This window comes from Leiobunum rupestre, chromosome 7 (assembly GCF_980474605.1).
Source record: "Leiobunum rupestre chromosome 7, qqLeiRupe1.1.hap1, whole genome shotgun sequence".
Taxonomy (NCBI): domain Eukaryota; kingdom Metazoa; phylum Arthropoda; class Arachnida; order Opiliones; family Sclerosomatidae; genus Leiobunum; species Leiobunum rupestre.
Window position 1 is genome coordinate 25,340,798 of NC_143390.1, and position 21,693 is coordinate 25,362,490.

The following is a 21,693-nucleotide window of genomic DNA, read 5'->3' on the forward strand; positions in this document are numbered from 1 at the left end:
AATCCTACGTAACCAAGCCTCGGCCTTTGCTTCATTTCCCCGTGATTTACCATCGGAGGCTTAGTATTAATTTACGAGGTCTTACACCTCCTCTCTTTCGCACTAGGTGGGGTATTAAACCCGCCTCTAATCCCGGTCATCACGCGTCTACGAGTCTCGGTCTAGTCGGACGAGTTTCTGGCTGATTATCTCGCAGCCAGCGCTACAAGATTCTCGTATAAAGCGCGTTTTCCAATAGTTGGTTTAGTCTTCGCAATTCTTAAAAAAAAAAACACAAATTAAAGTAAATTGCCAGGACTTATTTAGGATTACGAGAGAATTTATGATTCTACTACCCGTGACCAGATTTTCCTTCCGAAACCCATTTTTCTAACTATAGACTGTTCTTTGATTTTTAAACCTTATACCGCTGCGAGCCAAGTCAAGAAAAGCTTCAACTATCGCATTGCAGCGCCATCAAGGTTGTCAAAAAGGAACTAAAAGTTAAAGAGTGCTTTTAGAGGCAAAGCGGTATAGTTTTGGTCCATGCTCAAACCCAAAAAAAATTCCATATGCTCAATTTTATACCACCACCTAGGGAGAACAATTACGTCAATCTATCTTACTTACGGTGACGAAAAAACGTCAAGCTAACGATGTACCAAGAAATACTAAAAAATCTTGCAAGATTCCTTATCAACTTGAAATACTCCTAAATCAATCTTAAGAATGTTTTTTATGATTAGAAAATTAATCACTGATCACTTCGCTTTCACTTCTAATTTAGTTCAATAAATTAATTTAATTAATTTAATCGTAAAAGGCCAATAGTGAGTATATAGACATTTTAGAACCAACGTAAATGTACAAACGTGGTAAGTAAACACATAAAAGATTTGATAATTCCGTTTTTAAAAATTGTTCCGCGAGTCCTTGTTGGAAAGTCAAACATCGCCTGCTATTTCAATAACAGTTCATTTATAAATTTCAACCCCCTAAATTGACTGATAAGCAGTGGCGTAGCGTGGGGGGGGGGGCAAAGGGGGCCATGGCCCTGGGCGGCATAGATGTAGGGGGCGGCCTGGCAAAATGAAACCAACGCGGCCGGCCGATATTCTGGGTCAGAAAAGTGACATTGGCGGCAGCCGCTGGCAGGCGACTATTGCAGTGTTGTCACAGGCCCTTAAGGGGTCTGAGTGTTCAATAACTGGTGGCTTTACTGAGGAGTCGGGGTCCAGCTCTTGTAACCCATAAGGGCGGTGGCACACCGGGAGATGTTAGCTGAGATCAAATGGTCCGATCTCCGACCTCCGACTTCGGTCAGGTAAGGGCTGGAAACTAAGCTTCAGCTCAAGCTAATGGTAGGGGGCAGGCATCCTGTCGCCTAGGCGGATTTGGTGGCCTGCTGTGGGGCGGCGGGTCTCCGTATGAGGCGCTGTGGCCCGGTTTCCCGGCTTTGTGGAGCCCATTGGGATCTACGGTGCCGATCGTGCCGGGTTACGCTGGACCGCAGTGTGCCCGTTGTCCCCCTTTAGTCCACCTTTTCTTAAGGGCTTGGTACCTCACCTATGTAGTTAAGGTGCTGGATTCCGATGCTAGAGCACCCGCTCATGTAACCCACTGCTGTGTGCGAAGGGGCGAATTGGTCAACCCATTGTTGAACCTTCTGCTGGGAGAGCGGCTTGCGACCTTCAGTAGTAGGGTGCTACTACCCATGTTGGTTTTGTCACCTGTTCGGGCTGTGGACGCTGGCGTAGGGCATTATGATGATAGGCCTCCGGTTATGTGGTTCTCTTGTTACCGGTACACTGGGCTATAATTTCTGATAATAATAATAATAATAATCAGCTAGGCTAATACCCAAGGCACCACCTTAGGCCTAAGTCATCAAGCGACTTTTGAAGCCATTAATTCAGGTGGCCGGGTTACAATGCGTAGGAGGGTGGTGGCAAGCCCTGCATGCCACGCGTTCGAGCCAACAGCTCCCTACACTAACTATTACCGTTAACCTCGATGCAGTGATGTCACACCGTGCGCTGTGTTTATGAGATTTCTATGCCGTCAACAGAACAGGCTACGAGTCTAGCCGGGCAGCGCGCGGTGTGGCAACACTGCAACAACCGCCAACAGAAAACAGTCGACGAGTCTAACCGGCTCGAACGAAACGTCAGTTATTGTTATTGAGAAGCGCGGTGCAGTTACTATTTAAAATCTACAATGTCGTTCAGATTAACAAATCTGGGTATCGTGGCAATCGAACAAGAGGTACAAATTAATATTGACCATTGCATAAAAGAGTTCGCGTTGCAAAAAACACGCAGAATAAAATTTTAATTTTTTAACGACTTGAATCATTTTGCAATCAACAGAGTATCACAGAATTTTTACCTACTTTTGGGGGGGGCGGCAAATTTAGGGTTGGCCCCGGGTGGAAGAAATGCACGCTACGCCTCTGCTGATAAGTTAGCGTTTGTTAATTTTCTTGGAGAGCTAAAGCCGACAAATTGGTCAAGAAGGAAACATATTTTGATATGACTTCAATATTTTGTCACATATTTGAAGCTTCCTTATGCAAATTTTGGTCACTGTAAAGGTTCACCGATTTGAATTTATTGAAAAGGGTATAACGAAGCCCAAATTTTAAGATTCGATCTACAACCCGCAGTAGCTTATTAAACAATATACAACATATGCACCCGAGACGAGGCTAAGAGAAGAATTAATTAATAACTTTAGGGTCCGGATGATTGTTAACCTGAAATATTTAAAGTAAAAAGTTATATTCAATAGCTAAGGCAACAGCTACAAGATTTACCAAGGTAGTGCGGAGTTCAAATTTCCATATGTGGGGATCCTACGACCATCTTAAAACAAATTACAGAGCGTTCTATAAAATCGGGCCCAAAACCGGCCAAGCTTTTCATTGAGGCTATAGAGATAGTTCAGCAGGACTAACAACATTTGTTATTCTTTGGTAAGAGAATTCGGCTTTATATGAATATTTGTTGAAGTATGTTTGAGGTTAAGAATATTTTCATGATCTAAATTTATTTTTAACCCGTGGATTTGCGACTAGTATTTTGCTTATTTAAAATCATTTAAAATAAGAAAAACGGCTGGAAATTAGTGAAGCCTAGGCTAGAAACTACGCTACTCCTAAAAATCGACTGCTCTCAATTTCTTACGGGCTTGCCAGATAAATATTTTTCTCTCACACGAAAAACCGGCCAAACCTTCACCTCCTCCGAACTCAAAAGGGGGAAAGCACACCACACCGATTTTATAGAACGCTCTATTAGATAGTTTATATTTAACGAGATATTACGTACTTTATTTTTAATATCATGGGCATCACCTGAAAATTTCGCTTCTATAAAAACAATGAGACTTAAGTCAGGTTCACACTTACCCGTGAAATCGCTTCGTTTAAGATAACTAGTTTCCAAACCCAGCGTGAGAAATCGCTTCGTGTATGTTCGGGAAGAAACTCGTCCAAGTCGGTTCGCTTAGAATCGCTCACAAAACGACAAGGCGGGGAAGTCAAATTGCTCGTATTTTCCAAAATAATGGGAATAAAATTCTAAATAATGTCAATTAATAATACTGTATGTACAGTAAACACGATTAAACTAATGGTTTTGGGATACATTTGAGTATTCTCCAAATTCAGGTCATAATTTCAAATGACGTTAAGCCTTGGCTATAAGTGAACCGCGGTGAAGCGATTTCGCACGTGTGAACCAGGAATTATCGTCGGCGGTCAAAAGTTGCATTCAAACCGACCGAAACTGGGTTTTAAGCTCAATTCAGTGGCGTAGCTAGGGGGGAGGGGTGGCGGGGGTGGCCCGCCCTGGGTGTCACCCGTTTGGGCGTGATTGGGGGGTGACACCCGACCGTGAAAAAAAGAAAAACACACAAATTAGAGACTATAGTAAGTAGAACACCCCGGGGGTTACCCCATGCTATGATCACCACCCCACGTATCACCACATGCTAGCTACGCCACTGGCTCTAGTGTGACCGCGTATTTCTAGTTGTTCGCTTCCGTGTTGGGTCGCTAGAGACATATCCTAAGGTATATAGTATATGGTAATGATTCGATGCGAATCATTTCGAGGTTACATCTTAAATTGGGGAAGGGAAGCAAACTCGGAGACTAAATAGGCCTTCTAGGCCACTTGTATAATAATAGCCATCATATCCAACGTAGGCAATCTTCATCACACGCCTCGACTAGTTGTCATTCTCGTTTAGCCATCATTTCCCGATATACATTTGAAAGGTCGATTTCCCGCGCTGTCTTTGAGGCTTTGATGGGAAGCTCGGTCAGTCCGGCCTCCACCCGTATCAGTTCTAAATACCTTTCACCTCGCCGCTCCAGTCTCCCAGACTAGTTTTCGTCGATGATAAATAATCTCGGCTTTTATTTTAACGTTCGGACATCTCGCGGGATCGTGGTCACACGGACAAGAAAACAAAAAAGGTCATCCCCGAGTCGCCGATTTCGGTGGGTGCGAGTGTATAGGATCAAAAGATCAGAATGACTATTCTCGGTTGCCGACTACGGACTCAAGAATCGCTGATGGCCGTATATAAAAGGAAATAGTGACGAATTGTCGAAAAAGGAAAGGACCGTTTCAAGTTGTCTCTTAATCCTTCTTCCTGTCAACCGGGAAAAGTCCCTTCGCTCAGACAGTCAACCTTAAGTCGCCGCTGCCGAAGACTTCACGGTGACTGGTTCGCGTTGGGTATTGTCCCGGATTCATTTCTTTGTAATCACGATGGTTTCGCTTTGGGAGGAAACGAAATACGTGTGTAAGAAAACGTCAAACGGATCGAGCTCTTACAAAGCTTCGCCTTAGCCTACCCACATGCATCTCTACGAGAGTTAGGCTACAAAAATACGTTCCAAATAAATGATACGCTCCACGTTTTCTACAGACGATATTTCCGTTCTTATACTCTTTATTGTTCTAGTAAGCCTCTCGTCGCGTCGTTGGGATTACGCGGAACATAGCTCTTCGTTCAGGCGTATTTTCCCTCGCGTGATATAAGCTCTAGAGTTATGTAAATTTTTAAAATCAAATAAAAACCAACCTCTTTAGCAAGTTGAACGAGTAGAATAAAGCCACGGTCACACTTGAGCTTAAAACCCAGTTTAAGTCGGTTTGAATGCCAGTTTTGACCACCGACGATAATTCCTGGTTCACACGTGCGAAATCGCTTCACCCTTGTTCGCTTATAGCCAAGGCTTAACGTCATTTCAAATTATAACCAGAATTTTGAAAATACTAAAATGTATCCCAAAACAATTAGTTAATCATGTTTACTATACATACAGTATATTATTTGATGTTGTTTAGAATTTTGTTCCCATTATTTTTGAAAATACGAGCAATTTGACTTCCCCGCCTTGTCGTTTTGAAAACGATTCTTAGCGAACCTACTTGGACGAGTTGCTTCCCGAACCATGGAGGAATAGTAGAGGAGGGGAAAGGAAAGAAGGCGCTAAATCCGACAGCGTAGTGCCAGTTCGAGGCGGGGAAAAAAGGGGGGAAAGCCGAGGTTGACTTTTTAAAGAATTCAAACCCTAACCGGTAGATCGCGCCATGATTGCGCTGCCTGTGTTGGAATGTATCAAACCATGGAGGAATAGGCAAAAGTCTACCTCGACATACCCCCAGTTTCTACATCCCCCTTTACGCGATTTCTGAAGAGGAACATCAGTGCTTAGCCCAATCAGAACTATCAATACCACTCCAGGGCTATTCCTCTATGCCCGAACCAACACGAAGCGATTTCTCATGCTGGTTTCGAAAACTAGTTATCCAAAACGAAGCGATTTTAGGGGTAAGTGTGAACCTGGCTGAAGTGTCGGTGTAATAACTAGAAATTTATCACTTCTCTCAACTGAAAATAAACGCAAAAATGTTATTTTCTCTATGAAAAATGTTCTTTGTCTAAAACGCCGCCGTACCATTCTTACGAGAGTTCATTTGGTTTCTCCAGAGATAAATAAAGACGCGACATTAGGACAGTCCCAGAGGTAAGCCTGGTTCGAGCTATCCGTAAATAGTTTCTGTATTTTCCGCTAAATGAGAAAAACGAAAAATTCCTGAAACGTTTTACCCGTGTGAACCAGACTTAAGTAAGGACAGTAATTTTATCTTTTCGGATAGAGAGACATATCCGGTCTTTTCATCATTGGGGTTTTTTTATTCCCAACTCCTTTTTAGCCTCTACCACTGAAATACAGCATTGCGGGAATAACAAATTGAGCCTAGACAAATTTCTCGACAACAACCCACATTCTCTATAATTAACTTTAAGCGAATTGGCCCCTCCATATAGATCCGGCCATTTTTGCTTTAGGGGCACTTTTCGAGAGCCGAATACCAGCATATCTATATACCAATAATCCTCGATGCCCGAGGCGAACACATTTTCGCGACAATCAGTCTCAGCGTTGCGCAAACACTTTCTTCGTAATTGACTGTTTTGTCGGGTTTATAGCCGCGATATCGCTCTATTCTTTCATTCTCTAACAATCCCAATTTGAAGAGTTTATTTCGTAAGAGAGAACGACCGACGTTTCCAAACTCGTTATTGGATTCTCGGTCGAGATATTAAATTAGGGTTTTCTTCACACTCGACGCAAAATTAACCGCGTAAAGCGGGTCGACAGCGCTAAATCGAATGGGAAACAATTTTCACAATAGGAGTTTTTCGTCGTTGAGTGTGAATTTGGATACCTGGAATTTTATCTTTGGTCCTTTATGCTCTTTTTCATTTAGCATTTATAAATTGAACATGGGATTATGAGGTATTTCATATACTTCTGTGGGTAGTGCGCATTTTTAACTATTTATTTCCATTCGTATACTATAAATTAGAATTTTCCTTCCCCCATAACCAACCGGTTAATGAGAATTTCAACCAAATATACATAGATTACACAATATTTTGCCTATAATTATACGGCCTAGTGTCTATAGAAGAACACTTTAAAAAAATGCAATCATTTAAGCTTTTTCGTGCGTATGCCTAAAGAATTAAGAAACTCGGTCTTTTGGCTAAGATCAAAGTGTAGTATCTTGTATATAGCGGATATACCTAATTATTAAATTAATTGAATTAACTAAAGTTGTTTGCCGACTGTAAACGTCGAAATCCACAGTCAGGGTACCATGAGATAGGGTACCAAACACTAATCATTGTCACCACCCTCCTACGCATCGTAACCCGGTCACCTGAACTAATGGCTTCAAAAGTCGCTTGATGACTTAGGCTTAAGGTGGTGCCTTGGGTATTAGCCTAGCTGATTATTATTATTATTATTAATATTAGTTTGTTGAGCTTCTCTGTGATCGTTTTTAAAACAAAAATAACTTGTCCCGCTTACCGTTTTCTCTGTAACATAAAGCGGAGTTCACCTGTCCAAAATAAATACTACCGTAAGGTCACGGTTCACGACAAATATTTCGAAGGACGTTTAAGCAGTGTTCTCATTTTCGTGTTGTCAAAGAGAAGAAGCGAAGAACGATCTACAAAATTAAGGAAAATTAATTAAAGAAACGGAAAACAAATTATACAAATATTGATAAATATAAAACAAAAGACAGCGCGCAGTTTTCTACATTTCAAACGTTATAATTTAATTAATTAAATATAATTAGAACCTTGATAAATAACGTGTTCAACATTTAACGAAACTCCGTAAATGGAAATAGGAAAAGGCAATTAATTTGTAAGAACGGAGTGGCGAAGGTGGCCCCCATCCAAAGCGATAAATCAACACGCTTTGTCTCCAAATGGGAAGGACGGAAATAATCGATTCAAAATTATTTACGCCTCTCTTCCTCCATTGTACCAAAGAACAAACTCGCAGCCATAAACACTAACTGCTAATCAATATGTTGCCTTACCTAAGAAAAGGCAGAACGACTTAGGTATTAAGCGTACGTTTCCAAAGGCGCTTGAAATACCTGTTGAAAATACCCACAGACGAAGTGCAACTATTATTTTGCCAGTAGTTTATGGGTTCATTTTTAGGATCAAGCAAATAATAATAATAAATTGTAACCCGGCCACCTGTTTAAGGAATTAAAAGTCGCTAGATGACTTAGGCCTAAGGTGGTGCCAAGGGTATTAGCCTAGTTGGGGAAAAAATCAAACCAAATCTGAAACAAAAAAATAACAGTATTAGTGTTAAAATTTAATAATTTACGTAAAGAAATATTCAACGTTCTTCTAGTACGAAGACAGTAGACACACACACATGGCGACTAAACGCATTTACAACATAAACGCTTGGCGGCTAAACTCTAAGAGCTAGGCACCGAAGCGCCACCTAGATTCGTTTTGGTAACGAATTTCCAAGGAGTCGAAGGCGGTGTTAGAATAGTTTGATAGGCCTACGTTTAAAAGGAAGAATACTTATGTCTAGTCCTGTTTAAGAAAAATCACATTCATGATTCATCTGTCGTCTGCTAAAATGTTAGTTTTATTTTCACTTAGTTATTCCGAACATCTGCGTTAGTTTAGCGTTACTTCGAAGTAGTCTAGCGAAAGAATATAGTATTCTTTCTATGAAGTTTTATTTGGTAAAAATGGGTAAAAGAGAGAAAGTAGACCTAGTTATTCAGAAATATTTTGAGCAAGAAACGGTGAAGCCCGGTAAATGCGATTTGTTTACCCAATAAAAGCGTTTCTTCTTTGTATTCCTTGTTTTAATCGTAAAAAAAACCTTTTTTTAAAAAAAAATAAAATTATGGTAATTTTAATAATTTACGTAAAGAAATATTCAACGTTCTTCTAGTACGAAGACAGTAGACACACACACATGGCGACTAAACGCATTTACAACATAAACGCTTGGCGGCTAAACTCTAAGAGCTAGGCACCGAAGCGCCACCTAGATTCGTTTTGGTAACGAATTTCCAAGGAGTCGAAGGCGGTGTTAGAATAGTTTGATAGGCCTACGTTTAAAAGGAAGAATACTTATGTCTAGTCCTGTTTAAGAAAAATCACATTCATGATTCATCTGTCGTCTGCTAAAATGTTAGTTTTATTTTCACTTAGTTATTCCGAACATCTGCGTTAGTTTAGCGTTACTTCGAAGTAGTCTAGCGAAAGAATATAGTATTCTTTCTATGAAGTTTTATTTGGTAAAAATGGGTAAAAGAGAGAAAGTAGACCTAGTTATTCAGAAATATTTTGAGCAAGAAACGGTGAAGCCCGGTAAATGCGATTTGTTTACCCAATAAAAGCGTTTCTTCTTTGTATTCCTTGTTTTAATCGTAAAAAAAACCTTTTTTTAAAAAAAAATAAAATTATGGTAATTTACCACAACACGGTAAATTACGCTGTAAATTACCGCAACACGGTAAATTACGCTGTAAATTACCGCGTAATTTACTGATTTCCTAAATTACCGTAATTTAAGAACTCTAGTTTTATTTACATGATTCTGACCATTCGTTTTTGTTATTTATGAATTCGATTACGATTGGCAATGAAGGTTTAACCCCGAGTCGCGATACCGAAAATAAGGTGTTGATTATTTGTAGCGTAAACCGAGATTTTAACAAAATATTTTTTGGTTTTTAATTATCGTATAAATAAATTTTCAATGCAAATTTATCAATATGAACATTCCAAGTGGTATGGTTTTCATCGAACCAAACTCCAAGATATTAACACGTATTTACTTTAGTTATTTGATTAATATTAAAACAGACATTTAGGTTTTGAAGTTTTTCCTTGATTTTATTGGCTAAGGTCATGTTTACTGTGTTAAAGACATTCCGCTCAAAAGGCGTTGTTGGAGAGCCAATTATATATTTTGTTTAAAGTTAAGTTAATTTTTGAAACATAAAATTTAAGTGAACATCGTTATCTAAAATGAGAGAGTCGTCAGCGTATAGGGATAGTGAGTCGTTATCATCAGGAATGAATAAATCGTTTACAACGAGGTGAAACAAAAGGGGTGATAAAATCGAACACCGCATTTGATATATTTGGAGACAGATGATACATTGTTAACCCTAGTTTTACAACTTCTTGGGGTTTAGATACTAATTGATCAAGTCTTGTGACTTACCTCGGATACCCTGGATACGAAGTTTTTTAAGAGGTATATCCATAACTAACCAGATCAAATGCCTTTCTGCGGTCTAGAAAGTCTGCTATTACATATTTCCCCTCGTTAAAATTGTTCATAATATTTTTATATACTGGTTTTAAGGCTCTATTTTTCATAAAACCAAATAGTGAGAGCGCATGGTGATAAATTGTTCGAAATTGGTATACAGCTCTGAAAATTAATATACACGTGCCTTGAACTATACTCTCGACTACCTAAATTTTATTTTTCAAAAAAACCGTCTGGAAAAACTTTTATAAGTTAAAAACGGCTTTGTTGCCGAGGACGTGCGCATCTTAGTTAACGGTGCTTTAAAATTACATTTCTAAGTTGTACCGTATCGTAGCCACTTTAGGAATAAAAAATGGTAAATCGCGTGTAGCTCGCGTGGTAAAGGTGGTAAAGTTATAAATTTTGTTTATGGTAATACGTGTCACAGTGCTACTTAAAACCTGATATGGAAGCACATCGAGGTATTTTTTTTACTTGACGTATTTTACCATTTTTCATTATTCTCCATAGGGAAAAATGGTAAATCGCGTGTATCTCGGATGGTAAAGGTGGAAAAGTTTTGAAATTTTTTATGGTGATACGAGTCACAGTACTTCTTAAAACCTGATATGGATTACATCGATATATTTTTTTTACTTGACGTTTTTAACGATTTTTCGTTTTTCTCCATAGGGAAAAATGGCATATCAGGTTTTAAGTAGTACTATGACACGTATCACCATAAAAAATTTCATATTTTTTCCACCTTTACCACCCGAGATACACGCGATTTACTAATTTTCCCTATGGAGAAAAATGAAAAATGGTAAAAAAACTTCAAGTAAAAAAAATACCTCGATGTAGTTCCATGTCAGGTTTTACGTAGCACTGTGACACGTATTACCATAAAAAATTCATAACTTTACCACTTTTAACACGCGAGCTACACAAGATTTACCATTTTTTATTCCTAAAGTTGCAGAGACGCAAGACTTGATCAATTAGTATCTAACCCCAAGAAGGTGTAAAACTAGGGTTAACAATGTATCATCTGACTCCAAATATATCAAATGCGGTGTTCGATTTTATCACCAGTTTTGTTTCACCTCGTTGTAAACGATTTATTCAATCCTGATGATAACGACTCACTAACCCTATACGCTGACGACCCTCTCATTTTAGATAACGATGTTCACTTAAATTTTATGTTTCAAAAATTAACTTAACTTTAAACAAAATATATAATTGGCTCTCCAACAACGCCTTTTGACCATTCGTTTTTGTTATTTATGAATTCGATTACGATTGGCAATGAAGGTTTAACCCCGAGTCGCGATACCGAAAATAAGGTTATGATTATTCGTAGCGTAAACCGAGATTTTAACAATATATCTTTTGGTTTTTAATTATCGTATAAATAAATTTTCAAAGCAAATTTATCAATATGAACATTCCAAGAGGTATGGTTTTCATCGAACCAAACTCCAAGATATTTACACGTATTTACTCTAGTTATTTGATTAATATTAAAACAGACATTTAGGTTTTGAAGTTTTTCCTTGATTTTATTGGCTAAGGTCATGTTTACTGTGTTAAAGACATTCCGCTCAAAAGGCGTTGTTGGAGAGCCAATTATATATTTTGTTTAAAGTTAAGTTAATTTTTGAAACATAAAATTTAAGTGAACATCGTTATCTAAAATGAGAGAGTCGTCAGCGTATAGGGATAGTGAGTCGTTATCATCAGGAATGAATAAATCGTTTACAACGAGGTGAAACAAAAGGGGTGATAAAATCGAACACCGCATTTGATATATTTGGAAACAGATGATACATTGTTAACCCTAGTTTTACAACTTCTTGGGGTTTAGATACTAATTGATCAAGTCTTGTGACTTACCTCGGATACCCTGGATACGAAGTTTTTTAAGAGGTATATCCATAACTAACCAGATCAAATGCCTTTCTGCGGTCTAGAAAGTCTGCTATTACATATTTCCCCTCGTTAAAATTGTTCATAATATTTTTATATACTGGTTTTAAGGCTCTATTTTTCATAAAACCAAATAGTGAGAGCGCATGGTGATAAATTGTTCGAAATTGGTATACAGCTCTGAAAATTAATATACACGTGCCTTGAACTATACTCTCGACTACCTAAATTTTAGTTTTCAAAAAAACCGTCTGGAAAAACTTTTATAAGTTAAAAACGGCTTTGTTGCCGAGGACGTGCGCATCTTAGTTAACGGTGCTTTAAAATTACATTTCTAAGTTGTACCGTATCGTAGCCACTTTAGGAATAAAAAATGGTAAATCGCGTGTAGCTCGCGTGGTAAAGGTGGTAAAGTTATAAATTTTGTTTATGGTAATACGTGTCACAGTGCTACTTAAAACCTGATATGGAAGCAGATCGAGGTATTTTTTTTACTTGACGTATTTTACCATTTTTCATTATTCTCCATAGGGAAAAATGGTAAATCGCGTGTATCTCGGGTGGTAAAGGTGGAAAAGTTTTGAAATTTTTTATGGTGATACGAGTCACAGTACTTCTTAAAACCTGATATGGATTACATCGATATATTTTTTTTACTTGACGTTTTTAACGATTTTTCGTTTTTCTCCATAGGGAAAAATGGCATATCAGGTTTTAAGTAGTACTATGACACGTATCACCATAAAAAATTTCATATTTTTTCCACCTTTACCACCCGAGATACACGCGATTTACTAATTTTCCCTATGGAGAAAAATGAAAAATGGTAAAAAAACTTCAAGTAAAAAAAATACCTCGATGTAGTTCCATGTCAGGTTTTACGTAGCACTGTGACACGTATTACCATAAAAAATTCATAACTTTACCACTTTTAAAACGCGAGCTACACAAGATTTACCATTTTTTATTCCTAAAGTTGCAGAGACGCAAGACTTGATCAATTAGTATCTAACCCCAAGAAGGTGTAAAACTAGGGTTAACAATGTATCATCTGACTCCAAATATATCAAATGCGGTGTTCGATTTTATCACCAGTTTTGTTTCACCTCGTTGTAAACGATTTATTCAATCCTGATGATAACGACTCACTAACCCTATACGCTGACGACTCTCTCATTTTAGATAACGATGTTCACTTAAATTTTATGTTTCAAAAATTAACTTAACTTTAAACAAAATATATAATTGGCTCTCCAACAACGCCTTTTGAGCGGAATGTCTTTAACACAGTAAACATGACCTTAGCCAATAAAATCAAGGAAAAACTTCAAAACCTAAATGTCTGTTTTAATATTAATCAAATAACTAGAGTAAATACGTGTAAATATCTTGGAATTTGGTTCGATGAAAACCATACCTCTTGGAATGTTCATATTGATAAATTTGCTTTGAAAATTTATTTATACGATAATTAAAAACCAAAAGATATATTGTTAAAATCTCGGTTTACGCTACGAATAATCATAACCTTATTTTCGGTATCGCGACTCGGGGTTAAACCTTCATTGCCAATCGTAATCGAATTCATAAATAACAAAAACGAATGGTCAGAATCATGTAAATAAAACCGTATTATGAGCCAACCAATAAACACCTTAGCGCACTTACAAGGAGACGACCCGAGGTGTAACCCACCGATTTTGCTTAAACTCGGTGGATAATTAGACCTTAACGTAACTTCAAAATTCCCAAAGGAAAAAGTTACGCTGGGCTTTTTTTTGCCAGGGCAACCGAAAAGGTTTTTGAAAACACCAAATCCAAATTTCTTTATGTTATTTAACAAGGGAAAATCACATATTTCAAGGGACCCCCCACCTCCATGAAAAAACAAAGAAATTTCAAAAAATTAAAATTTCAAAAAAATATGGAAATTGGCCAAATTTTTGTATTTTTGGGTAAAAGCGAGGGAGGTAGCGTAAATTGAGGTAAGTTAAAATATTTGTGAATAATTGCTAATTAAACTAACAAAATAGAATTTTTTTTATATAAATTCGACTAATTGGACCAATTTCCAAAAATTGGGTAAACGCGAAAAACACAATAAATTTTGGTTTATTTATGTTAAATACGAGAAATGTTAATTTTAATTTATTTGAGTTAACTCGTCTGTATTGGATAAAGTCGATTAAATTGGGTAAATACTGATAATTTAAGGTAATGTTAATATATAAGTGAAAATCCGAGTTAACTTCGGTAAGAGATATTTAAGTAAATTTGTCTAAATTAGACAAAGACGATTAAATTGGGTAAATACTATTAAAATAAAAATATTACTTTAGACAAATGCGAGTTAAATACGGTAAGATGAAGTACTAAAAATATATAAATTGGGAACATTTTAGTATTTTTGGGTGAATTATTCTGTCGTTGGGTAAATGCGAGCGAGCTAGGGTAAATGCTCATAAATTGAGGTAACTTGAAGTATTTGTAAATATATGAACAAAATATAAGTTAATTCAGATATATTTGACTTAATTTGATCAATTTCCATATATTGGGTGAAACCGTAATATTAGGTAAAATTTCGTAAAGTTGAGTGAAATACGAGAAGTATTCCGCAATGTAAGTAATAAAGGGTAAATTTTAATTTATTTTGTTTAAATCGTCTAAATTGGACAAAGTCGATTAATTTGGGTAACCATTATGCCGACTGTTTACATAACATCAGTTACTGTTTTAAGAACAGTTCAGTGGCATATTTTTAACCATTATGCCGACTGTTTTTATAGCGTTAGTTACCGTCTTAAAAATACTTTTTTGGCAGAGTTTTAACCCTTACTTTGACTGTTTATATAGCGTTAGTTACTGTTTTAAAAACAGTAGATTGGGATAGTCTTAACCATTATGCCGACTGTTTACATAGCGTTAGTTACCGTTTTAAAAACAGTCCGTTGGCATAGGTTTAACCATTATGCCGACTGTTTTTATAACGTAAATTACTGTTTTAAAAACAGTCCATTCGCATAGTTTTAACCATTATGCTGACTAAGTATAAAGCGTTAGTTACGGTTATAAACCATTATGCCGTCTGTCATTATAACGTTAATTTCAGTTTTAAAATCAGTTATTTCTTAGTAATGGTTAAATTTTCCGAAACGGTTTGCTGACGGATTTGTAGCAGTGCCTCTTCGGTTATTGCACTTTTGGTCTTTGTTTCATAAATCTGAGGATCCCTGTATTACCTTTGACGTTCATTTCATAAGCATTCCCATGACTATCACTTAAAATCTTTCGTTGGGAAGTGTTTCACTTTATTTGTTTCTCCGTTGTTTATATACTCTGAAACTACAGTCTTTAATAAGTTAATTCACTTACTATCTAAGAAAAAACTGTTTGTGAAAGCTTCATTTGATGTTGTTTATTTTGCCCTTTAAATTTGTACATTAAGCTATTTCAAAATAAGGAAAAAGTTCATAGAAAAATTATATGAATATCACAAATACAATTTCAACTACGGCAAATATTTTTATTTTCAAGTCTAGGCCTTTCCTTAAAACTCGTTAAAAAATAATTTTATTTAAATTTAATTTTTTAATCTTCTTCACCTTCAACATCACCGTAAAGAAACAATTGTCAAAAAAATGGTATTTTCAAGAAAAACAGCCGACGTATTTGTTAAATCTCACCTCACGTTGGACCAGTCATAGTTTGCTATTTTATTAATTAATGTTAGCACTTTTGGGTTTGTCGGTGGAGGCTTTTACTACCCTTTTTGTCCGATGGATTGATTTTTGCAGCGTACCTTAATTTAAAAAGATCATAATGATTAATACGTATTAAAAGTGATAGTTCCACAAAACCTTTAAAACTGAACCAAGAGTAATTTGAAGGGAATAGAACCTCGGGTATCAGCGAATCAGCTAAGCTACTACCCAAGTTATCACTAAAGGGTTAAGTAAAATCGGCGCTCCTCTCTTTCCGCTCTTTTTTGAGCGCCAAAATTTTCGCTCCTTTCTTTTCGCTCTTTTGTGAGCGGTAAAATTTTCGCTCTTTTTTTTCGCTATTTTTTTGAGCGGTTAAATTTTCGCTCCTCTCATTTTTGTTTTGCGCTCTTTTAAAAAGATATTTTACCGCTCATTTTCGCCCATAATAACAAATCCGCTCACAATGAGATGAGCGGTGCCCAACACTGGGTGTTACATGATAATAGTCAATGAGAAACGTTTAGAGTGTCACTGAAAACGTAGAAATATCGCTGGTGCTAAGAAAAAAAACAAAAAAAAAACAAATTTTTAAGACTTAGCCTTGGTTTCATTCTTTTTTACAAGAAGTTTGGCATATTTCCATTTCAATGGCTATATTCGGTTTGAAATCTACATACTTATCTTCAATTTAGGTCGATTTGAATTAAATTCAGAATGTTAAGCCAGGTTTTCATGGTCGATTTTTAGCGGAAATCAAACGGCAGAAGCCGACGCGGAATTTTATTTTTTGGCTTCTCTTGTCTTGTCACGTGTGCAGCAATCAATAGCGCGGCGTAAAGTAGTATCTTTTCTTATATATTTTTTTCGCCACATTGGCTACACGTTGATTTTTTTTCAACAATAGACGTCTTCGAGTTATCGACGCTCAACTGTTCCCATAAATTTCGACCATGAAAACCAGGCTTTAGTTGCTTTGCAGTAACGTAGAAAACTAAAGTTTTAATTGGGTTAATTAGCCATTTTGCGTCAAACCAAAATTTATTACGCACTGAAGATGCATTTGAATTTCGTATCACATTCAACGTATGGCCGAAAGTAAAGATATGCGTGTGACACTTTCAACCTAAAGTCATAATGAACCCAAAAGTCTGAAAAAAAGTGTGAAACTGATCGATGCCATAAAGACCGCAAGAAGTAAAACCACTCATTACATAGTCAAAACCATGTAACTCATTACATAGAGTTAAGACCACGTAACTCATTACATAGAGTTAAGACCACGTAACTCATTACATAGAGTTAAGACCACGTAACTCATTACTAAGAATTAAAACCACGTAACTCAGTACTAAGAATTAAACCACGTACTTAGCAGTTTCCCCTCAATAAGTACATTCAAGAACCGTTCTACGCGACTGAGAACGACCAAACGGGTATCCAGGGCCGTGCTTAGGTGTTCAGCGGTCTTGGGCGAAGCGGTCTTTTTCTATGGGCGAACATATTTTAGTGACCCTCGTATATGTACTTTTCAATGATAAAAGTTTAGCGGCCCTGGGCGGCTGCCCCGCTCACCAACCCGTAAGCACGGCCCTGCGGGTATCGTACGTTTCCAAGACATACTCTTTTTCAAATTTAGTAGGCGGAGCTAATTTAAGGCAGTAGTCTTAGTCGGCATCTGTCATTATTGTAACGACTTCGGGGGCGGATCCAGACCATCCAGTAAAGAGAGGGACGATCATGGGCGCCAGCAGAAATGTTTGCAGGGTATGGGAAAATGGCAAGCTAACTAGAATTTGCGTTATAAATTGTCAAAATATTCAACTACAACCAATCAAGGTTTAGATGCTTTGCTAGACTAACAACTAAACTATGTAGTCTTCATCAAATAAATATATTTTTATAACTTCTAAAGTTTCTACAATTAATTTTTCGCCCCCATTGCCCACCCCCCATGGATCCGCCACTGAACGACTTCCTCAAAACGTCATCGGTGGTTTCGTCTGCTGCCTTAATATAAGTCGGGAGAATGCCAAATAGAGGGAAAAAGCACTAAATCACCAGATAAAATGAGGTTAAATGTGAAATATTTGCACGAAATTAGTATAAATGCCGTAAAAAATTAAATTTTGGACGAAAGCAATATTTAATGAACGTTTTTATTGGTGTTTTACTGAAATCTTGGAAAACAACGGCGGCCATGATTAATGACTCCTCATGAATTATGTTACACTAATGCTTGGTTTCCACTAGCCTTCCGATATCAGTCAATAGAGGGCGACAGAAAAGTTGAAGTAGGCGAGGTTTTCTAAAATAAGTAGTCAGTCTCGCCACTAAAGCCCAAGGCTACGTTTAGTCGTTCTCAGTCGCGTCTATCGGTTCTTGGTACTTTTTACGTTTTTTCTATGCGATATGCGTTTTTACCTCTCCGAGGGGACATAGTCCCCTAGGAGGGGTTATACAATTATCGTGTCTGTCTGTCTGTGTGTGTGTGTATGTTTGTGTGTGTCTGTCTGTATGTCTGTCTGTCTGTTGGCTGCGAACGCGTTACCGGGGCAAAGTTCAAAACGCGTTACCGGGGCAAAGTCCAATACGCGTTACCGGTGAAATCGTGTTTAAAGGTTGGCAAAACCACCGTTTGACGGTGAGCGTTAACGCGTAAAGTTGCGATTGCGTAGGGTGCGGTTTGGTTGTTTTTTCGTTAACGCTCACCGTCGCGACGGTTTCAGCTCAGTTGTAATGGGAATTTTGTTGCAATGTTAAGTGTAGTGTAGGAATGGTAAGTAGGTTTGTTACGATGGTTGTGTGTGTTGAATTTGTATTATGGCGGTTGTGAGTGTTGAGTTTGCATACGCGTCTTTTCTCTCCTCCTTCTTCTTGTTGATTTTTGGGATGGACCGAGTGCTGAGGGTTACGATACACGTCTCAACGTCCAATGGCAGGGTTTCCACCACTTGTTTACGGTATTCGTCTTAGTATCATTTTGCGATCGTATCAGGCGGGATTTGAACCCGAGATCTCCGGTTTGACAGGCGGACGTTCTACCACAGAACCACAGACACTTATCACGCTTTATCGAAAATTAGACCTTCAGCTTTATCGGAAGCGTTTATTACAAATTAACAGAGCATTAAATTTTGGTTGTTATTATCAAATAGAACGAAATTTCGTGTTCCATTTAAATTATTGCATTGAAGTAATTCTAATGTAGCGTATTCTCTGTTGATTAAAAGCGAAAGCGCCGCCCAGGTTTCGAACCCGGGCCGTTCTGCACGACAGTTGAATGTTCTACCACAGATCCACCGATAGATGTTATGCTTGTTTGAAAATTATAAACTCAGTTTAGCGGAAGAGTATATTAATGGTTTTTAAAGTCTAAATTTATTACGTATGCAATTTTAAAGGTCAAATCTTGTTTTAGCGCAGTCAGCCGAGATAAGAGGGTTAAAGGGTAGACCCAGTGGGTGGTCCACTTTGTTAGTTTTTTGTTATTTATTTACGGGTATTATTAACGACCTATATATAGTTGTGTTAATGCAAAGCCGATAATTTAACGTTTATTGCTTTAAGAGCTGGCGGTTAGTCAAGTGGCTCTCTGTGCTTTGTTGATGGTAAGGTTTTTGCTTCTTGTAAATATATTTGGTGTGGATATTTGGATATCTACGATTTCTAACGCAGTCAATGATTTCCTGGGTGTGCGAGTCATTATATGATATTGGAAATTGGATGGCATTGGTCTTTTTCATGCGGTATGTGTCACAACGTCAACTGGAAGTCTACGAGTGTTGAAATAAATTGAGCGTTAAAGATGCGGCAAGTATTTCGTAAGCGAGAAAAATAAAAATACCATCTGTAGATATTTCTTTCATTAAAATTTGCTTCGTATTATATTCAACTGATAAACTTGTACTGTAAAAAGGGTTAAATTCAATTGTGCATTGTTTTAGTACGTCTGACTCACTGTTGTAACTACTTAATTTATAATATTTTGAATAAATTAAAATCGGTTGTTTCGTCTCATTTATTTTAATTTTAATTAAAATTTTATACCGGGCGGGATTTAACCGGGATTACGTTTTTAGTAAATAACCTTGAATTGCGGAGATATATCTTTAAGGTTCATCTCGAGAAATTAATACCACTAGGGACAATTCTTCCGAGGAGTGGTATATTTTGGCAAACTTGCCAACTTGTTTAGGTAGACGATTTTCGTACATAGTTATTGTGTTCTAAGTAAGTGTACAGAGTGATTAAAGTGTTACTAACAATACTAACAATTAATATACAGGTTATATAAAATATTGCTTATAGTTAATGTACCGGGTGATTCAAATATTGCCCATATTTATTTACAGTGTGATTAAAATATTTATCATAATTGATGTAGAGGGTGATTAAAACTTGCTCATAATTAATGGTACTGGGTGTTTTAAATATTTGTTGTGATTTATGTACAGGAAGGTTTAGTACACGTGGTGATAATTTTCTTGCAATTGTATATTATAGTATGATTGCAAATGTTATTCAAGATTTAATTTCACATGGAAGATCTATTTAATGTATGTACATAAAAGTTAATGACTTGAAATTGAACTATAATATGGAAGATGTACTTAAAAATTGAGATTGTGTGTACTCAGATGTACGTAACATCTAAATCTTCAGCTACGTATACCATATTCCTAGAAATTTTGCCCCCTCTCTTTTAACGTATTAAACCTAAATGTTTGGTATGATAGAAATTTACGTGAACCTAGAATTATTTCGTAAAGAATCAAGCTCCAATTTAATTCAAATTTCCAGTCAACAACAGATGAAAGTAGCTTCTTTTTGTAGGCGACTCTCTGTTTTATGATATACTGCGCATCAACGTGAGCTGAACTTAAACCTGCCAGTTATTTTTTAAAGCTATATATTTTTAAAGTAGATGTAGAAGCCACCTACCTTCTCGCGAGAAATTCTTTTCAGTGTTTTAGTCGGTAACTAGCATATTATTTGATAAAAATATAGGGACCCCTTAAGCCCTGGGGCCCACCTGCTTTGCATGGTCTGCGAGGACCTTTTTTACACCACTGGACGACCTAGATTTACTCTACCCACCTCATCTTTCCTCCGCGATAAACTATAAACATAAACAACAATATACACAGAAACTATATCAAGAATTATAAATGTTTAATTTCCGATCCATGGTTAATTTAAACTTACAAAATTAAATATCAAAGGAACTGATACTTCATGGTTAAAAATATTTATTTATTTCTTGGAGCTTTCGGACCGAGGTCGTTCGTCAGCCGTTAACTCGTTACTATATCAAGAAATTCATCGCTCGAACCAACACTCAAATCTTATCTAGCTCTATTTAACTCTCTATCTATTTTCAAAACTTGACATTTATACGTCAAATACACAGTGGCGTAGCGAGGAGGGCAGGGGCAGACGCCCCTGTCATCGGATTCTAGAAGACGCCCAATAGTAACTGATAATGATTAGTTTTCGTGGCTGCGCAATTCGGGAAGCTAGGGACGTGGCTTGAATTGTAGTATTTTTCCCAGGGTGCCAAATATCCCAGCAACACGACTGCAGATACTCTGTTACCGGCCGTATTAATAATGATGTTAAAAAACCGTGTGTTCTGTTCGTAAAAGTCGTTTAACAAGTAATCGGCCTACTTATTCAAAGGTTTTGTGTCAAATTTTGTTACGTAAAATTTAAATGTATTTTCAAAACTTAATCCAGATGTTTCCTCAGTCCGTAAAACGTCAGGGGGTCGTCCAATCACACACCGCGGTATCGGCTCTAAAAGCCTTAGACACAAATAACTCGCTATGTGATTAATCAGAATATGTGAATAAACACGGTCGGACAGAACACCTGAGGCGGAAAAGTCTGACAACCACGCGATAAGTGGTGAGCGGTCGTCCTCACGCTTCCTTCCACATTCTG